At 42.3% G+C, this 17,508-nt stretch overlaps 1 protein-coding gene across 1 annotated transcript in view; it reads left to right on the top strand.

Annotated features, from left to right (window-relative positions):
- Positions 1-1,103: 1,103 nt before the first annotated feature.
- chl1b (cell adhesion molecule L1-like b) overlaps positions 1,104-17,508 on the top strand; it is a 60,353-nt gene continuing 43,948 nt past the window's right edge. Inside the window, exon 1 of the mRNA XM_041963151.1 lies at positions 1,104-1,223. The gene's annotated coding sequence lies outside the window, so the exon portion shown is untranslated. The remainder of the gene's footprint in view (positions 1,224-17,508) is intronic.

The raw sequence follows: 17,508 nt of genomic DNA on the forward strand, positions 1-17,508 counted from the left end.
GTCACAGCAGGAAATCACAGGTGTAACGAACAAGCTAAATGATGGCTGAATGTGGCTGCTTCAGTTTCAGGGTCCTCTGTTCATGCTGTGCTGGTAGAGCAGAGGCATTGTTAATGTTATTAGTAACACTAACAGCTTTTCCTGCTATGAAAGTCAAAATGTCTGCTGTGAAAAAGCTCTATTGGCCTCCAAACATAGGCTAATACAGTATGTCATTATCATATTTAAAAAAAATTTCAAATATCAGTACTGGTATTGGCCTGAAAAATAAGTCATCTTAATACCCCTGTATATATTTTCCTTCATGGTTCATACTGCTAAAATGTCTTTTTGTTGAAAGCTACAGTGAATGTGTCTCTATTACCTCTAATGAAAACTTACAGCGCTGATCTAGCACTAGCTTTGGTTAAAAACTGGGCAAAATGAATGAGCAATGTTTCTCCTCTGTTGTGACTGCGAAAGGTGAGTGCTTTGGTTGACTTTTGCTGATGAAACAAATCAACAGGCCTGCATTTAAATTAAATTGATTATTGAATAAAAACTATATAAATAAAAAAAATATAGCTAAAACAAATGAATAAATGAATAATTAACCATACACCCCAACAGGCATAATACAGTTGTAGCCTACCTGATAGGGAATATCAGGTAGGCTACCACCCCATAGAAGACAATCCACAGCATCTCACTGTACAACACTTGTACATCACGCCTGTAGCCCACCGGACCTCCACTAAATGTGAAATGTGATTCCCTCTCATCCATCTTTGAGCAGCATCCTCGCCCCCCCCTCCTCCTCCGCCTCCTCCCATTCAGACCTGCTCATTCCGGGGCTGGGGAATAATGTCGCTGTCGCTGTTTTGGGGCTGGGGGAGCGCTTTAACCCGGTCACAACGTGAGGAAGTTGCTCACGGTTTTTCTGCGTTGCCATGGGGTTTTGTGAAACCTATTGACTGCGATAGGCTCCCTTCTTTTCATTGAGTCTGTCTTTGTAGAGGAGGAGGAGGAGGAGGAGGAGGAAGAAATCGCTATTACTTTTTCTTCCAGAGGCGGGGGTTCGGGGAGGGGGACGATAGTAGCATCCGAGGAGGGAGGGAGGTACTCCGGTTCACACCAACTGCGAGGCAGAGCGGCGTTACGCTACCAGTGAATCCTCCCTCTGCCCTCTTCCAGCGGTGGAGAGCATTCAACTTTCTGAACGGCTGCATGAGTCGCACCTGAGGGTGAGTTTCCACTATTTCTGTGTTGTCACATCGCCTACGAAAAAAGAAAAACGAATGGGCTTTTTCCACATTTTCTCCGCGTTGAGTGCTGCTAGTTGTTGGACTTGTTTTAAATTTAAGCTAGCTTTGAACGCGGAGCTCCCGGCTGGTGCCGTGATTCGAGCACGCGCCCGCACTGTCTGTAGGCTATGCTACCCTTCGTGGCAGGTGGTTTTAAATTGAAGTTAAAAAAATAAAATAAAATAAACAAAAGCGGGGTGACGAAAAGAGGGAAATTTGTTACAGACAAATGTAGTCACGACTCTTGTTGCAATATATTCATTGTAATTTCTACACTTCCAGTATAGTCATACCAGTGGTGTGGGAGATGGACCAGTGGAGGGCTAACCTAGCTTCACCAGGTTTACCCACCTTGCAGAGGCAGAATTATCCCACTAGTTAGCAGAAAACATTATCATGGAGCTTTGAGACTGTTTTAAATGAACTACATGATGTAAGAGTGCTAGAGTTGATGAGTATGAATGAATGTCGTTCAAAGTACTCTTTTACACTTTTCCTTATTTATAGGAGTGCTTGTGATGCCTCATAATAATCACTAACTGGAGATCACACTGTCCGTTACACAGTAGTGATGCCTGCTTGTCACTGGCTCGCATGCTGAATGCTGAACCGCAGAGCTGAATCATACCATCTCATCCAGTGTGGTGAATAGCATTATCTCATTCTCCACCGGCAATAAATGCATGAATTTCATCGTGCAAGTGTTGTGACAGGCACAGGGATAGTTATGTTTCGTAGGAAAAATGCATGAAGACACCTGCGTGGAAGCCCTGCTGATGCTTGAAGTACAGTCATATTTTGTGTGCAGACTGTAATGTAGAGAAACTGCACATGCCATTTCAGCAGATCTGTTCTTGTAGTATGAAAAGGTAAGTGATGTTATGTGGCACTAGAAGCAGCCTTGAAAGTCTGTGTTTTTCCATCTCAGCTGACACTCTGACAAAGCACTAACAATGTATTTTCGAGCAAAATAAAAAGACAACAGACAGTTGTTTTCACAGACAAATTACATTCCTTTTTTTAATTCCCCTCCACTCTTAAGGAAATTGGTATTCATTACGTGCATTTCTGTTGCACAAGTGTAAAGCACGATGGCCCAAGATTAAAATGACTGATGAGGCTTCGATGAGTGTGATTAAAATCACATTATAATGACATTTAAATAAGATTGGTGTTGTGGTTGTTACCTATAGCCTTGGTAATTGATGGGGACGTGGACGGAACAGTTGTGCATTAGGCTTGTGCTTGACGTGTTGCATTTATAGACCAGATATATCTCACATGTTCAACATAGTGATTCCCTCAATATGAATATTTACAAGCTATGCAAATTTAGCACACTGCGTGTGCAAGTGCTGTAAATTCAAATGTTGGTTTCCTCTGTGTTGTTGTGTAGTGTCTCAGTACAGATTATGCCTTTGAGGGAATCCCAGGAAACACAACTGTTTCATAGTTTACCATAATTTGATATATGTATTCCTTTTGATGCTTTTCTCGTATTGTTCACAACACAATCGGCTTGTCCTATATTGCCTGTAACACAGTTTGTGGTACATTTTCCAAAAATGAAGTTTGGGGTAAATGCTTTCCCACCACCACTCCGAATAGTACTAGCAGTGCTGCTACTCCTAATGCTGATCTGAGGCTGCTTAATGTTAAACACAAAGACCTTCTGAAGGTCACACTGCCATTAGTGGATGTAATCATCTCAAGCTGCTCTTCAAGAAGAGCAGATCCTATTTATATTGTCCCCTGTTCATCCCATCAGGGCAAGCCATAAGCACGCAAGTTCTCCAGTGTTTATAGCCAGAATTATCCGAGATCAGGTAAGTTGCCTGAATTTCATTTCTAGGCCAAAGACAAGAGCCTCTAATGGTACTTGTCATCACACGTGGTCCCCAGCCTCTCTGTATTCAGGGCAGTGGTGCTTTGTGTCCAGAAGTAGGTCGAATGCTTCTCACCAAACAATTTGAGTGAGAGCCAATAATTGGACAAGCAAAGTGTCGACCATCTCCCAGCCGGTTCATGTCAGCCAGCCCTCTTACCACTTAATATGCAGCTCTGACCTGACGCATTTCATGGACCTTTTTCATCCTTTTAATCATTTAGATGACAAAATACAGGAAACAGAACATCCTTTGTAGCTGCAGACAAACTCATTCTTTATTTGTTAGTGGCTGGCATACTCAGCCACTAACAAATTTCTGCTCATACGTATGCTACAAAACAGCCAGTTATGTTAATGTTAAGTCAAGTTAGTTTCATTTATATAGCTCAGTATCACAAATCACACATTTGCCTCAAGGGACTTTACAATATGCAAAGCATACTGTAGCATACTTGTCTTTAGACAGACAGACAGACATGAAATATCTATCATGTGTACAGAAAAGATCAACATAGTAAAGTTAAAGTATAGACAATCAGGATGACAAAATTATAGATAGATCGTGAACACATGAAGAATGGGGTCTGGGAGGACGTTAAGAAACTTCCACCATGGAGACCTGGAACCAGGACAGACTAAGACTACACAAACAACCACAGGCAAATCTGAAACACAACAGATAGGAAAAAAAAATGGTACAAGACCTGAAGTAGTCAAAGAAGCAACTTACTGAAAGTTAGGGTGAAAAGAATTTTTTAGTTTGAATTTATAGGTCTCAAAAAAGTCAGAAAAGAGGCCTAATACGGAAAGGCCCTGCACCCCACTGACTTCTTTTTAACTCTTGGGACCAACAGGAGTCCTGTATACTGAGAGCTAAGGTATACAAGGTTGAAGGAGATCAGACAGGTGTTTCTATTTAGAAAGAAAGGAGGTCTTGGTGATTTCTTAAATGTGCCAATCAAAAGAGAGGGTAGGATCTAACATAACACAAAGCTTTCTGCCTGTCATACTTTGAGAAATCACACAGCTGTTGAGAGTTACTGTTGCTTGATGAAACTGGATTCTGTGTCAAGCAGGGCCAATGACCAGCATATCATATGTATTAGATTGATAATGATTTTGGATTGATCGTTTGCCTTTATAGGCACTTTAAGCTGATTATCATTAGGGTAGCAGAGGAAAGTAATTTCATAACCGCGTATGATCTGGCCTAGAGGTGAATTATAAAGAGAGGAAAGCAGAGGGCCAAGAACAGAGCCCCGAGGTACTCCATATATCAAAATTTTATGATGTAGTACTACTATAGGAAATCCACTGTGTTCTTTCATATATGTAATACTTTAAACCAGAATGAGGCCAGACATGGCAAATGAATTTTACAGTCATTCTAGGAGTATACACTGATCTGTGGTGTTAAAAGCTGCTCTGAGATCCAGTAATAGAACACTGAGATGGAATCCAAATCCGTAGTAAGCAGGAGATCATTTACTACTGAAGTAAGTGTAGTCTAATGAAAAGGTTCAGAAACGTCACTGTTAGTTATGTGGGCAGCATGTTGCTGTGCCACTAACTCCTTTCAGCACTTCTGAATTGAATGGAAGGCTAGAGACTCGTCAGTAATTATTCAGCCATCCTGGATCAATGTGTGTTTTTTAAGTAGAGGTGTGACCACAGCAGGCTTGAAGCTAGTGCCAGTCACAAGTGATGAATTGACACATGAAGCAATGTGGATCCTTCTGGGACCTCGAGTACAATGCTGCATGCAGATTGAATCAACCACACAGACGAGTGATAAAAACACCAAAGCTTCCACCTTGTGTGTGTTTACCTTGCAACAGACATGCTCGGACTTAACGTTTGTGTGTGCACTCTATTCTCCTGTATGAGAGGGGTAGGGGTTGAGAGTGAACAGGAGAGGCACAGAGAGTCCTTTCTTTGTGTCCGCAGTGTATACACCTGGCCTTTAGCAGAGCAGACTGAAAGATGTATGTATCAGGATTCAGTTCAGCTGAGGCGGCCAGCCTCACTGATACATGAGTGCAGGTGGAGCCAGGAAAGACTGGAACCTGAATTCTCCACGTCTGATACAGAAGGTTTAGTATCAGATACATTCTGTCGGCAAATTTGTGCATTAAAGCCAGTCTAAAACGATCCTCTGTGTCTTATCTGTGCACAGTCTGTCGTTGATGCATCTCTTATCAGCATTAGCCATGTAATTTCGGGCTATAATTCAGTCTGTCGGATGGAACCTGGAGTATCAGATGGCAATTAGAGATAGGAAAAAGCAGGCTAACAACAGTGAGCAAGAGTGAATTGCTGTATCAAACTAATTGTCCATTTAGGCTGCCTGTTATCACCCTATCTATTGCTGGTGGAGATGCTATAAAAGTGATGTCTAGGAAGGGTTTATCATACAGCTGTTTGAACAAGTACACTGATCCATGGATATAAAGTGTAAACCTAAACTGTGAAAATGACAAACGTACTGATACCCGGCTGTGCTGAGACGTTGGAGAGAGAGAGTTTGCATCCTGGAGTGGCTTGCAGACGTGGCGGAAAGGTGTGGAGCCTAGCAAGTATCCAGGCCCTAATTGAGGTTCAGCTCAGGCTCCAGCACTACAAGCAATTACAGTGACGACTCATGCTCCCTGTGCTGCAGGCAGAGTTGAGAGTGCTGCAGCGGCGCCGTACCTGAGCCCTCCTCTTTCATGTTTGTCACCGATGACAGCCGGAAAGGCACATTCTAGCCAGTATGTTCTGGAAATGTGTTTGGTTACATGAAAAATTCATTTCCTTGCCTGCTCTCTGGCAGTGTGCATATTTATTTACCAGATTTTTTTCATTGATACGTGACCGTTTCAGAGGAGAGATAGGGGAGTGGAAATGATTCCCTGCATGCAGCCTGTGATGAGGGATGGAGGAGGAGATGCAAGGATAAGAGGTGCTGATCATCAGAATCAAGGTTTATTTCTTATTTAACAGGCCACTGCATCACTGGGGCGACTGGGTGAACATGATCAATGGCTACTTGTGCTGCACGGACAATTAATCAGTAAAGTTAATACTGAAGGACAAACCGGCAGTGAGGTCAGTGTTATCTCATATGTTCAGTGCTTCTTTTCCCAGCAGGAGGGGATGAGAGGTCGGTAGCCAACTCTGCCGATGTGCTAAGCACACGTCTCTGCCTGAAGGTATAGTTTAGCTTGTCATTATCCTTTCTCTGTGGGACTGAGATTGTTTTCTCAAAGCTGGAACATTTTATCCAGACACATTGTGCTGCCAGCTACAGGACTTGCGAGCTTTCCATGTCTTTTATGATGTATTGTGTTGACATGTCATCATTCAGAAAAAAATAAGACTTGTTATTATTACGTCCAAGCGACAACATTTACACATCTTCCACTTGTTGTGTTATTATCCTTTCCTCCAGGCTGTTTGTGAATGTGTTTTTCATGGGAATTTTCCGTCCTCTATTGGATTCAGTGCAATGACAGTGATATGTATTGTTATTGTGCCTCATAAGGCTTTTGAATAGTATTTTTTATGTTTAATTAATCAGTTTACATTAGGCTCGCGTGAAAACCATAACCAATAAAGAGAACCAACAAGGGGATGTTTTATGAGAAGAATTTTAATCCCCCGTGCATTGCTGTCAGCTTCAAACTCATTTTGCTGTAGTGTTGGCCTGATTTTTGCATGTCTGCTCGGATTTCTAACAGCATTGTTGAATCACAGGGTACATATCCTCTAAATTCAATGTTTATGTTAGGAACCTCGGTGAAAAGGGCAACACAACCATAAGATTCTCCAAGGAACAACAAACGTGACAGCTATGCCTCAAAGAGTAAGAAGTTATTGCCCTTAAGCCACTCGGATACAGGGATGATTTCCATTTCAATTGCGGGTTCAATTTGGGATAACTCATGCATACAGAGGTAAGACGAACAAAGAACGTAGGAATAAAAGTGACAAATGTAGAGAATGGAACAGAGGAGCGCTGTATCATTGGCTTTGTGTCCCATGAAGGGTATTGTGTGCAGCTGCATGGATAAGGTTGCAAGGGGACCCCAGGGACAGGAAAGTGAAGGGCACTGAGGATGAGGGAGGACACATGTGACAGGCAGGGGACACAGAGGACGTACCGGGACAGAACTGAAACACGTCTCATACTATGATGTTGCGACGCTGGTACTATTTGCCAGTTAATTTGATGGAACTGTCCATCTCAATTTCACACACCCCAAATAGCTTGTTTTCTCCCAATAGTAGTGCAAAACCCCAAACCCCATTCAGTTTAACATAATATAAAAAAGCAGTAGATTCTCATATATAATAAGCTGGGACCAGCACATTTTGTATTTTGACTCAATTAATCAATTCTCAAACTCTTATTGCTTCATTTTATGACCATTTATGTCAGGACTGATTTTCCACTGACAGGCTTCGATTGTTATAATAAGTGTGTGACACATTATGCTGACAAAGATACCTTCTTTTTTAACCATTTCTCTCGCCAAAGCCACCAGACTCCATTCACAGAAACAGTGATTTTATCATTGTAAAACACACTCTGTTCAAATGCAACCAAAACAAAATTTAACTCACCAAAACCCTCTTGGTTCATCTTTTCACTGTTCCAGCAATCATCACTAGCTGTGGATTGGTTGAATTTAATTCACCAATTTGGGAGAGGAGTGAGAGAGGACATCAGAGAAGCAGCGGGGGAAACAGGGCATGGAAATATTTAAAAATTTCACATCTAACTAAGGATTTATTTTCACAGGACATTATTGACAGGAGAGCCTTAACAGTTCAAGATTCAAGAGATTTTCCTGAAAAACCATTTGTTATTCATCTATTTGCTCATAAATTTAAGGATTACAAGTGAACCTGATGAATTGTTGGTGGCACTAGATGAAACAAGATCCCCAGAGTTAATGAAATTCATCCTGAGGGGGGCATGAATGTGTCACATTCCATGGCAAATCATCAAACAGTTGTTGGGACATTTCACTCTAAACCACAAGTGGGAACATCACAGTGTCCGAGGAACATCAGTAAGCTTTATAATCTGGGGACCATGAATCTCGCCATGTACAGCATTTCACGGCGCTCCATCCAAATCCAGTCTGCACCAGTGTGATGGACAGACTCTCACTGATATCCATTGAGCTATGCTGCTAGCAGGCTAAGTTAGGTGTGTAAGGGCCGAAGCTGTTTTGGTTCTGGTGCTTAAAATCAGATCATGTTTCATGACATGCCATAGCAGGAAAAGCACAGGTGAAACAGTTGTTAGTTTAGTTTAACAGTTTAGTTAATATTGTTTCAGTTCCATGAAGTGTTCTGGTGAGATATGACTGAAGGCCAACTTGCACCAATACCCTGGAAGTAGCTCAAATGTCTGCTGTGGTCAAAAATGGTCAATTAAAGTTCACTAAAACCTTGACATAGTTTACGACCTTAAGAAAACCATTGACGAATACAGTTTCAAAACTTCACACAATTCTCTTTGCACAGTTGGAAAAAAACTGCTGTCAAAAATGTGAGTACAAATCTGTACTTGATCATTTGTAAGAGATAATGTACCCCCTCGTTGGTTGAGTAATATATGTCAGTGTGACAGCGTATGCAGCAAAGGCAGCAGTGCCCTATGTCCAGAGGCTTCTCCTGGGACCTCATTACAGAGTGCTGATCTCCGTTGGGTGCAGTAAATGGACTGCCGGGAACCCCATGCCAGCACAGCTCCATGTATGTCGATCGGTGTGAACATGCGAGCCTGCTGTCTGCTTTGCATAGTAAGAGGCTGTTTACTGGCCCAGTGAGGCCTGGAGTCAAGCGCAGCGCTATCCTCCAAATGGAAGATTAGAGAGCAGATCAAACATGATTAGAATCATGAAACAAAGGATGTGCTGCTGAGTGGTCACTCTGCTAAGTGGGCTGACACACAAGAAAGAAGTGTAATCATTTTTTGTTTTCTGCTGCAGCAGTTGAATCAATTCATTTGTCCTGAATTGTTGCTTAGCTTCAGTCATAGCTGGAGAGCGTGCAGACAGCATAGATTACCTAATACGAGATAACCTGGCCCTGCAGCGTTGTTCTGTTATTGGCCATCAGGTACACCATTTCAGTATTTAACTGCAAGTACATAGCAGTCCTTTTTATGTGTCAGAACTTAACTATTTTCCACATAACTAAAATGTGCAGGGGGGGTTTAATGTGAGTTTGTGAAAGTCTTTGCAGTCGTCCTCTAGGGTCTTCTACAAAGAGCCAGAACTCAGCACGTCTATTTCTCAAAGTACTCACCCCCAGATAGGGCGAATGTTGAGTGAAAGAATCTTGCCAAGCTGGTAGGAATCCAAATTAATTCATCAGCTTGGGGGAGCTCCACTCCCCATTTGTACAAGTGCGACCCGCAGACCATCAGCTATGAACCACAGACCTTCTTGACCTCATTATTTTTACAGCTCCAGATTTTTTGGGCAAAAACCAAGACTTCATGCAGGGCATGTTTCTATGGCCTCGTATCAGATTGCAAACGATCTCACCTTGTAACATTTTCTGAGGTTTACAGTGGAATTCTAATGAGTATCGGGGGATGGTCTTAACCGCAAAACGAGAGCAGTCACGATGTCTCATTCTAGTTAGGTAGAGCTATTATGTTGAGGCTTAAAGAAAATAGCTTGGTACAATATTAGTAAGCATTTTAGTCACAACTTGACTCATTTAAACACACAAGAGGGCAGTGGTAGGGGTAAATAGGGTTTAATTGCATTAGCTAATCAGTGTAATGCAGGCTTTCCTGAAAACAACTACTAGAGTAAAGCTAATTCTGAGTGGAGGTCTCATTATGAAATGCCACCCAGTTTAACTTCCACTGTAATTGGAATTGTGTTCCTTTTAGAAAACAGCGTGCACACTCTGTAACGTACCCGCTTGGAAAACAGGATAGTGTAGACAGTAGATTACAATACGTTTTTACTTTGAGTTTTTAAGAATGTCCCTATGCTCCTTTTTGTGTGAAACTTGGTTCTCTTTTGTAATATAGTAGAGACTAGATTACAATAGTAAAATGTTTACTTTCACAGTTAGATGTATCTCCAAGTCTTTTCAGGTTTGTCTTGAAATAGCTTCCTCGCTTTGTTCCTTCACAGACATACAGCTGCAGGGTCTTTTCTCTCGGCCATGATCCCAAGAGTGAGGAAACATCGTATTTTTATGGATTGTGTGAACTATTGTGTTTCTCCAGAGCAGAAAGAGAAATACAGAATATCTGTAATAAACTGGCACAGTGAACTTAACACAACCCTCACCCTTGCATGACCTAAGAAGGAAATCTCTGAAAAAGGAGGGTGTAGGAATATAATGATGACATTGTTTTGTCACAGAGGCAGTGTATGATTAACAGTCAAATGCTAATTTGCTGTGTTGGGGAATTGCAGATATTTTTTTTGGGGGGAAAAGCAGATGTTTGTTTCACATTAATCCTGTTAATATTAAGAGGAACAAATACTTTAGAGATAAAACTAGTGCCCTGCAGCTCAGTAATAAGTTATTTTGGCTTGTCTGCATACATTCATCAATATAATTTCCTCTTATTTAAGGTTGTCCTTGAATTATTCTTCCTTGCAAATTGTTTTTGGCTTTACTTGTTATTTTATGCCAAAAAACATGAATAAATAGCTTTCTGTAAATTTTCAAAAACAAACAAATAAGAATAGGACAGAAAAGATCAAATAGCCTCTGGTTCCTGTTCTGCATCTGCAGGCTATTGTACGAATCTGGGTTAAACCTGGTATGAGTCACATTCTGTAGTAGTTCAGACTCTGGTCAGGTTCAAACAGAATCCACATCAGTCTTTGTCCAAATTTCTGAGCTCAATCAAAATTCTTAAGTCTGTGTATGAACAAACCCTGCGCCATTTCAGTGTGAGAGCTTTGCCAGTTAGAAATGGCTTAAAGGCTTGAAGCAATGGCTTTGACAAACAAAAACAGATCAATAGAGGTGATCCCAGAGAAATCCTACTTTGATATCCTGGGCTTCAGCCTGGAAGTGCCCCCATCAGTCTTCATGTGACATGTAGACTGGATGGATGCTCACCCCTCTGCCGCTTTCTGCTGACCCTTCTGGTTTCCTGTGGTGTGTCACAAACCAGAGGCAGTGCGTCATCTTCCCGGTAAGGAAGTCAGGGTGGTCTTCAACTTCAGCAGCACAACTACTTGAGATACGGCACTGTAGGCAGTTTGTTGTCTTAAACATTGACATTTGCATTTAAATTGACTTCATGCCGCCGTGATTTATTTTCTTGAGTGTGACAGAGTTTTGTCGCCGGCTTTGCCTCTAATTCTCTTCCATCTGCCACAAGTACGATAACGGAAGCAGGATTATTATTCGTCGAAATTGTGGTCTAACTTTGTTTCATAGTGGGCTCGAGACACACACCAGCCACAGACCACTTGTGTCTCGCAAATTCTCTCAAAACTGCAGATTAAATTCTAGTCAGTCATGCGTGATGGCTTTTCTCATGAATTAATTGTCGTAAAGTAAAAATATGTCTTCACGTTTAAAAGAAAATTAAACAAAGTTCAGAATGGTGTTCCTGTGAATTTTGAACATTTTACATTTCTAGAACTAGAAGGTAAAAGCCACACAGCCACTGTATGGTACGGGACTCTGTTGACACTACAGTGCAGATTGACTTTCAATGCAGACTGTGTTCTCACACATTTTCACATGTGCTCCTACACTGATCTCGCCCTGTAGCTCCAGTGTCACTAAAAGGGGAATAATGCCTGTTTAGCGTATTTTCCCGCCGAAAAATACGTTTTAATCCCAAGTTCTTTCAAGTCATGCTGATGTCACTGCTGTGATTTATCCACCGTACAAAAATAGAGCAACAAGAGACTGCCAGCTCTGCAGGGGTCATGATAATTTCGGGGGCCGTGGTGCACATGGGATGACAGTTTGACACAGGATGTTGGCAGAGATCACCTCAGAAAGCACATATAATTGACACCATTAGTCTTGAGGTCTGTCAGTTTTCTGACAGCTGATGAATTCACGTGTGCCTTCCCTCCACTATAGATAACAAATTCATACCTCCTGTTTTTAAGCCATTTTACACCTCAGTAATCCCTTTCTAACAGCTACTTGCACCAGCTGAGGCACAGTTTGCACCCGGTGTCATGGATTTGTGATTGTCCTTTCCAGAGTGTGAAGTGGGTGAAGCACTGGCCAACATGCCCGCATGAAAGTCTGTCTACAAGTCTGATTCCCCCAGGGTGTGTATCCTTGTCTTCTTGTTGAACTGGTGCTGTATAGGCCCCTTGGCGCTGCTGTGTGGTGTAACTCACCTGCTGGTGAAACATTTGGATCATATCCCTGAGCATTGAGCAGTCCCTGGTTCCCCATTTGCAGCCAAACCAAAGTTACAGATGGCTTTGCTTCCTCCTGTGGTTCACCAGTGGAAGAGGTGTGGCGAGTGTGAAGGTCACGGGCAGGTCTTCCTCCATTGGGCCGTGTCGAATGTCATTACGAACACACGGAGGCCTCTTTAAGACTTGAGCCCTTCTTTTTCTTCACCACCTGCAGAGCGATGGGATTTTAGCCGGGGTCGAAAGTGTGCCAGAAGCAGCGCCATTAACCCTGTGCATTGTGCCTTTCTATGAAGGGCAGCCCACTGGCAGACACTTCCCCTCTTCATAATAGAACAGACTGCATTCCTTCCAGTGAGCATGGACATACTTTGCTGGCTCTCAATGAACCTCCATGCAGATTTTGCAACAGTGGACACGCTTTTCTTCCTCATTTTTCCACTCTGTTAAGACAAAGCGGCTCCTCCTTTGGGTTGGTTTCATCTGAGTCATGAAGTAAACAGCATCCTTCCTTTCATTCGCTACACAGCCAAAGCATAAAGAACTATTCAAACAGCGTGAAAAACAATGAGTCTTCTCCTTCTGTCTGTGGGAGTGTGTCTTAACTGCACAAAGAGAGGCTGATGCTCAGTCTGTAAGTTGACAGAGGCGTGTTAGCATCACAGTGAAGAGAGGAGGATTTTCTAGCAATCACAGCGGTGGTATTTTGATCTGCTGCATCGGGGAGATGTAAAGTACTACAGGGATGCTGTTTGCACTTGTGTGATGGCATTTTACACACATGCCGTGTTCGCTTTTGAGAACCGTCTGTGCTATTCAGATATATTATTCAAACATGTTGCTGTCACTCAAAAAATGTTAAACTCACAGACCTTGAAGCTTTTTATGAGGTTAGTTTGTTGCTTATTTCACAACATTAATCTGATTTACACACATTGATAATGGCTGATGTTTGAGCTGTAATCTCAATCCTCTACATGGTTTTCTCACACCGATGGTAGAACAGCTGGGAATGAAAGAATCAGTCAAAAAAGGATCAAATACATCTGGACCCTGGTACGTCATTTTGCGACTGCATGCATGCTGCCCTGGAGAGATGGAAAAACACTGGCTACTGTATGTGGTGTGAGTAGTGGATATTCATCTGCTCTGTGGAGATTGTCTGCGAGGTGATTCATAGTGTATGTAGCTGGAGGAGCGGACTGTTGCTGGGAGTGCGCATATTGCCAGTGGAGTCACGTCTGTCTGTCTATCCTTTTTCTGTGAATTGTGAATTGCGCCAATACTGATCGAGCCAGCCATGAGCATTGCTCTGGGTGGGGGAATCCTTTATGATGTTCAGCCTGAAAAGACCCCACACTGGTTCCAACAGGAACCATAGTGTGATTTGTTTTGCTCAGTAAGCAGTGAAAATGGTATCAAAATGGTCCCCCCCCCCCCCCCCTTGCAGTGGCTGATTTGTAAGTCTGCATGTCTCCAGTTTCCTGCTGTGGTGTTAAAGCAGGAGGTGGGGGTATTTAACTGATGACATAGCTTTGCTTCTCTGTCACTGTCAGTAAACAGCACCCAGTTTGAAGGCTGGGGTTGGCCGCTGGAGTCTGCTGGCTTGATTGATTCGCAGATGCTTTTCCTTCGGACAGATTGCTCACTTTTATAACAGGAGATATAAGGCAGAGGGCTTCAACAGCAGTGTAAAACATTGTTTGAAAGAGAGCGAGAAACAGAAAAAACAAGGTTTGATCAAAGCTTTATGTGCTTCAGTGCACAAAGGGATGTTGCTCTGAGTCATTTGGTTCCTGCCTTGTAAATGCAGCGAGGCTACTACAGTCGAGCGTGTCGGGGAACCCTTCCCTGCCTGACCAGAGCCAGGAGCTCCGGTGCCGAGAATGCCGAGCACAGCAAGTCCACAGCCATCATCATTAGAGCTGCACTGCTGTGGACCCTAATGGCTGTCCCCATTCTGCTGCCTAGGCACATTCAGAGAGCTCATCTGAGACTTGAGGGTGTGAACACGTGAATTAATTCAAGAGAGATGAATTCACCGTTCCTGTTCCCACTTTGGAGTAGGATGCAGGCCGTAGCAACCTTTAGTAGCGAGGAGCCACCACAAGTGCATTAGTGTTGAAATCCCCTTTTAACCACCCTCGACTCATCAAAGGGCGCTAATTGGGGAGTTTGTCCTCCTTTATCTTCATTTAGAGGCTAGAAAAGATGGCATTGTTTATGCGTTTCAATATTGAGGAAGGAGCGGGGAGGGGAGACAAACAGTGGTGGCAGTGTTAAAGGGGGGATGGGGCTAGTAAAATTGATGTCCTATGGATATGCTGCTCCTAGACTCCTAATTGTGTTTTAAGATTTCAAATAACCGCATAAGCATCTTCAAACGGTGAAAAAAAACCCAGCATCAAAAGGTGGTGTCGTAAATGTCTGCATGCATACATTATTTCAGTAGAATGATGATTTATTACCTCAATTTCTCAAGAAAGTGTTAAATGCAATATTTGAAAATCAATACGGGGTCATGACAAGGCACATTCATCAAGTTTGTTTATTTCTTCAGTCGTGGCGAAAAGCTTTACATGGCCATCTTTTTCCAATTACATGCAAAGGTGGACATAGTCTCACCCCCTCTCTGTTGTTCCTGTAGTGGCAGTATAGATTTTCAGCCATCCAAATGAACTCTTTGCAGAAGAGCCTGCAGTCATTGTCGCCGTTTGCCTGGTTTTAGGCACATCCATTCCCTCCTCCAAATGTACACTTTACAAATCAATAAGCCTCCACAGTCATTGTTCTCTGTGTGCTCCTGGGAGTTTGTGGTGAATTCACTGTATATCATTGGTAGAACTGAATCAGTGTGGTTTCCTGTTGCTCTGGCCACTGAACAGACCAGTAAATTGATGTCATGGCTCAGACTCTATGTTTTATTATGGCCTTATATATTTATTCCAATCTGTTTGATCCAGTTAACCAAATAGGATGCTGGGTTTGGCAGGATTTAGCAGGACTTTGCCCTGGATAGTGCATGATTTATGAACTGACCTCTGAATCCAGTGTGATGCTGGCAAATAGGGTGTCATTGATGATGATTAGCCCAATGGCTGTGCTCTGTCCTACCTGATGCCAATCAATACTCGTATTGCAGGCAATCAATCCCCCATATGGGTCAGCGGCTGGAAACGACAGTGCTGCTTTTTGGTTGGAGTCTAACCAAAACTGGACTGGTAGGGAGCAATGCTAATAAAGGTTTTTCAGGAGAAGAACATTCAAAGGGCAGTATATCAGCTGATGTTTCTTCAGTTTTGGGTATCAAGCAGCAGTGATAAGAGCGGGGGTGTTTTACAGCTACAGCTAAACTTCATTTCCTCATCGGTTATATTCTGCTCTGCCAACTCACATCTGTTGTATTCCAATCTGTCTTTGTTAAGCCAATATTTGCCAATATTATCAGGCCTCTGATAGATCAGCCTGCCTCCAATTTTTGGTTTTAATCATATTACCTTTGATTCCTGACCGATAAGGGTAATCTCATTAGTCTTATGGAAACAGCAAAAGCAAAAACACATAATTGGATATTCTGGCAGAACACTACAGTCACTGGTCCAAAGTAGTTTAATTCTACTTTAATCTCTCTAAATGTCCTCTGACAAACTTGTCCTTTGCTTGTTTTTTTATTCACAGATGCAGCCTCAAAAGCAGTTGCCAAGATACAAATTAGATGTGTTTTTAGACGTGCTCAGATTAGTCATGAGGGCACTGAAATAAAGGTCGATGGTTCTGCAAGAACATGTTCTTTATCTCTTGATGACCTTTCCTCACCCCCCCTGCTATCAAGTGGCCAGACTTTTATCTCCAGAAATATGTGCAGCACACGTGTCAATATTGTATCTGTTTATATTAAAACTGAAAAAAAAGCAACACAAATTTCATCCCAAAATAACAAAACATGTCGAGAACTAAATGTATTGAGATGTGTTTAACAGTGCTTGTTAGAGAGGTATACTGCGTTTTGATCAATTCCGGCTTTCAATAACCTCATTTTGGATTAGCAGAGCGCTTGGGCGCTGCAGACCAACTGGTGATAGGGAGTCAAATTTAGGCGCATATGCATGTTGCTAAGATGCAGTGTACCAGCCATTGCTAGTAATTAGGCAGGGCTGGGGAACATGCATTATGGATGATGTGGTCATTCTAAATGTGAGACATAAACTGTTAAAGGCTATAGGATGTCAGACAGTGAAGAGCCTCTCTCAAACTGACTGCAGATCATGCTGTGACCACAGCATGAGATAGAATCAGACCAATCAAAGCCTTCGTTAATGGAGCCAACAGCAGAGGGGAATTCTGCTTGATTCTATCAACAGATTCCTAAAAGCAAGAATTCAATAAGCACTTCTGTCTTTATCATATCTCACATCTGTATGGATGTGAAAAAAGACAAAGTACCAATTGAAGTGTAAATTGTGACTATTTAGGGCCTGTTAGAGACGTTTGTCCTCTGTCACAGCTTGAAAAGGTCATAAATGAGGCACAGTCTGCTCTTATTGACTTGTTCTATATATCACACAGGAACCTAGTCAGGCAAATAATATTAACATTCAGTGGTTGTATCTGTACTCCACGTTACAAACTTTAACAGGCACTAACAGGCAAAAACACGTGACCATTCCTAAAATCTTTGTGACGATGTTAAGAGAGGATAATGGTGCTTTTTTAAGAATGTTATCAGTGGCATTTTTATAAGTCTACATAAAGAAGAAGGATTGTGCATAATTACTGAATAAAAACAAAACGTTTTCCAGGAAAATCTACTGTCAGGAACTCTGTCCACGCTGTCCCAGCTTCAATATGTCCAAAACAGAGCAATTCCTAAACCTCCCTTTAATAGAGTCTTTCAGGGAGGCACAGGAAGAGGAACAAATGCCTCTATTCAGTAGCGTCCAAAATGCTAATGCCTCCGGCTCTTAAC

The sequence above is a fragment of the Chelmon rostratus genome, chromosome 2, assembly GCF_017976325.1.
Source record: "Chelmon rostratus isolate fCheRos1 chromosome 2, fCheRos1.pri, whole genome shotgun sequence".
Taxonomy (NCBI): Eukaryota; Metazoa; Chordata; class Actinopteri; order Chaetodontiformes; family Chaetodontidae; genus Chelmon; species Chelmon rostratus.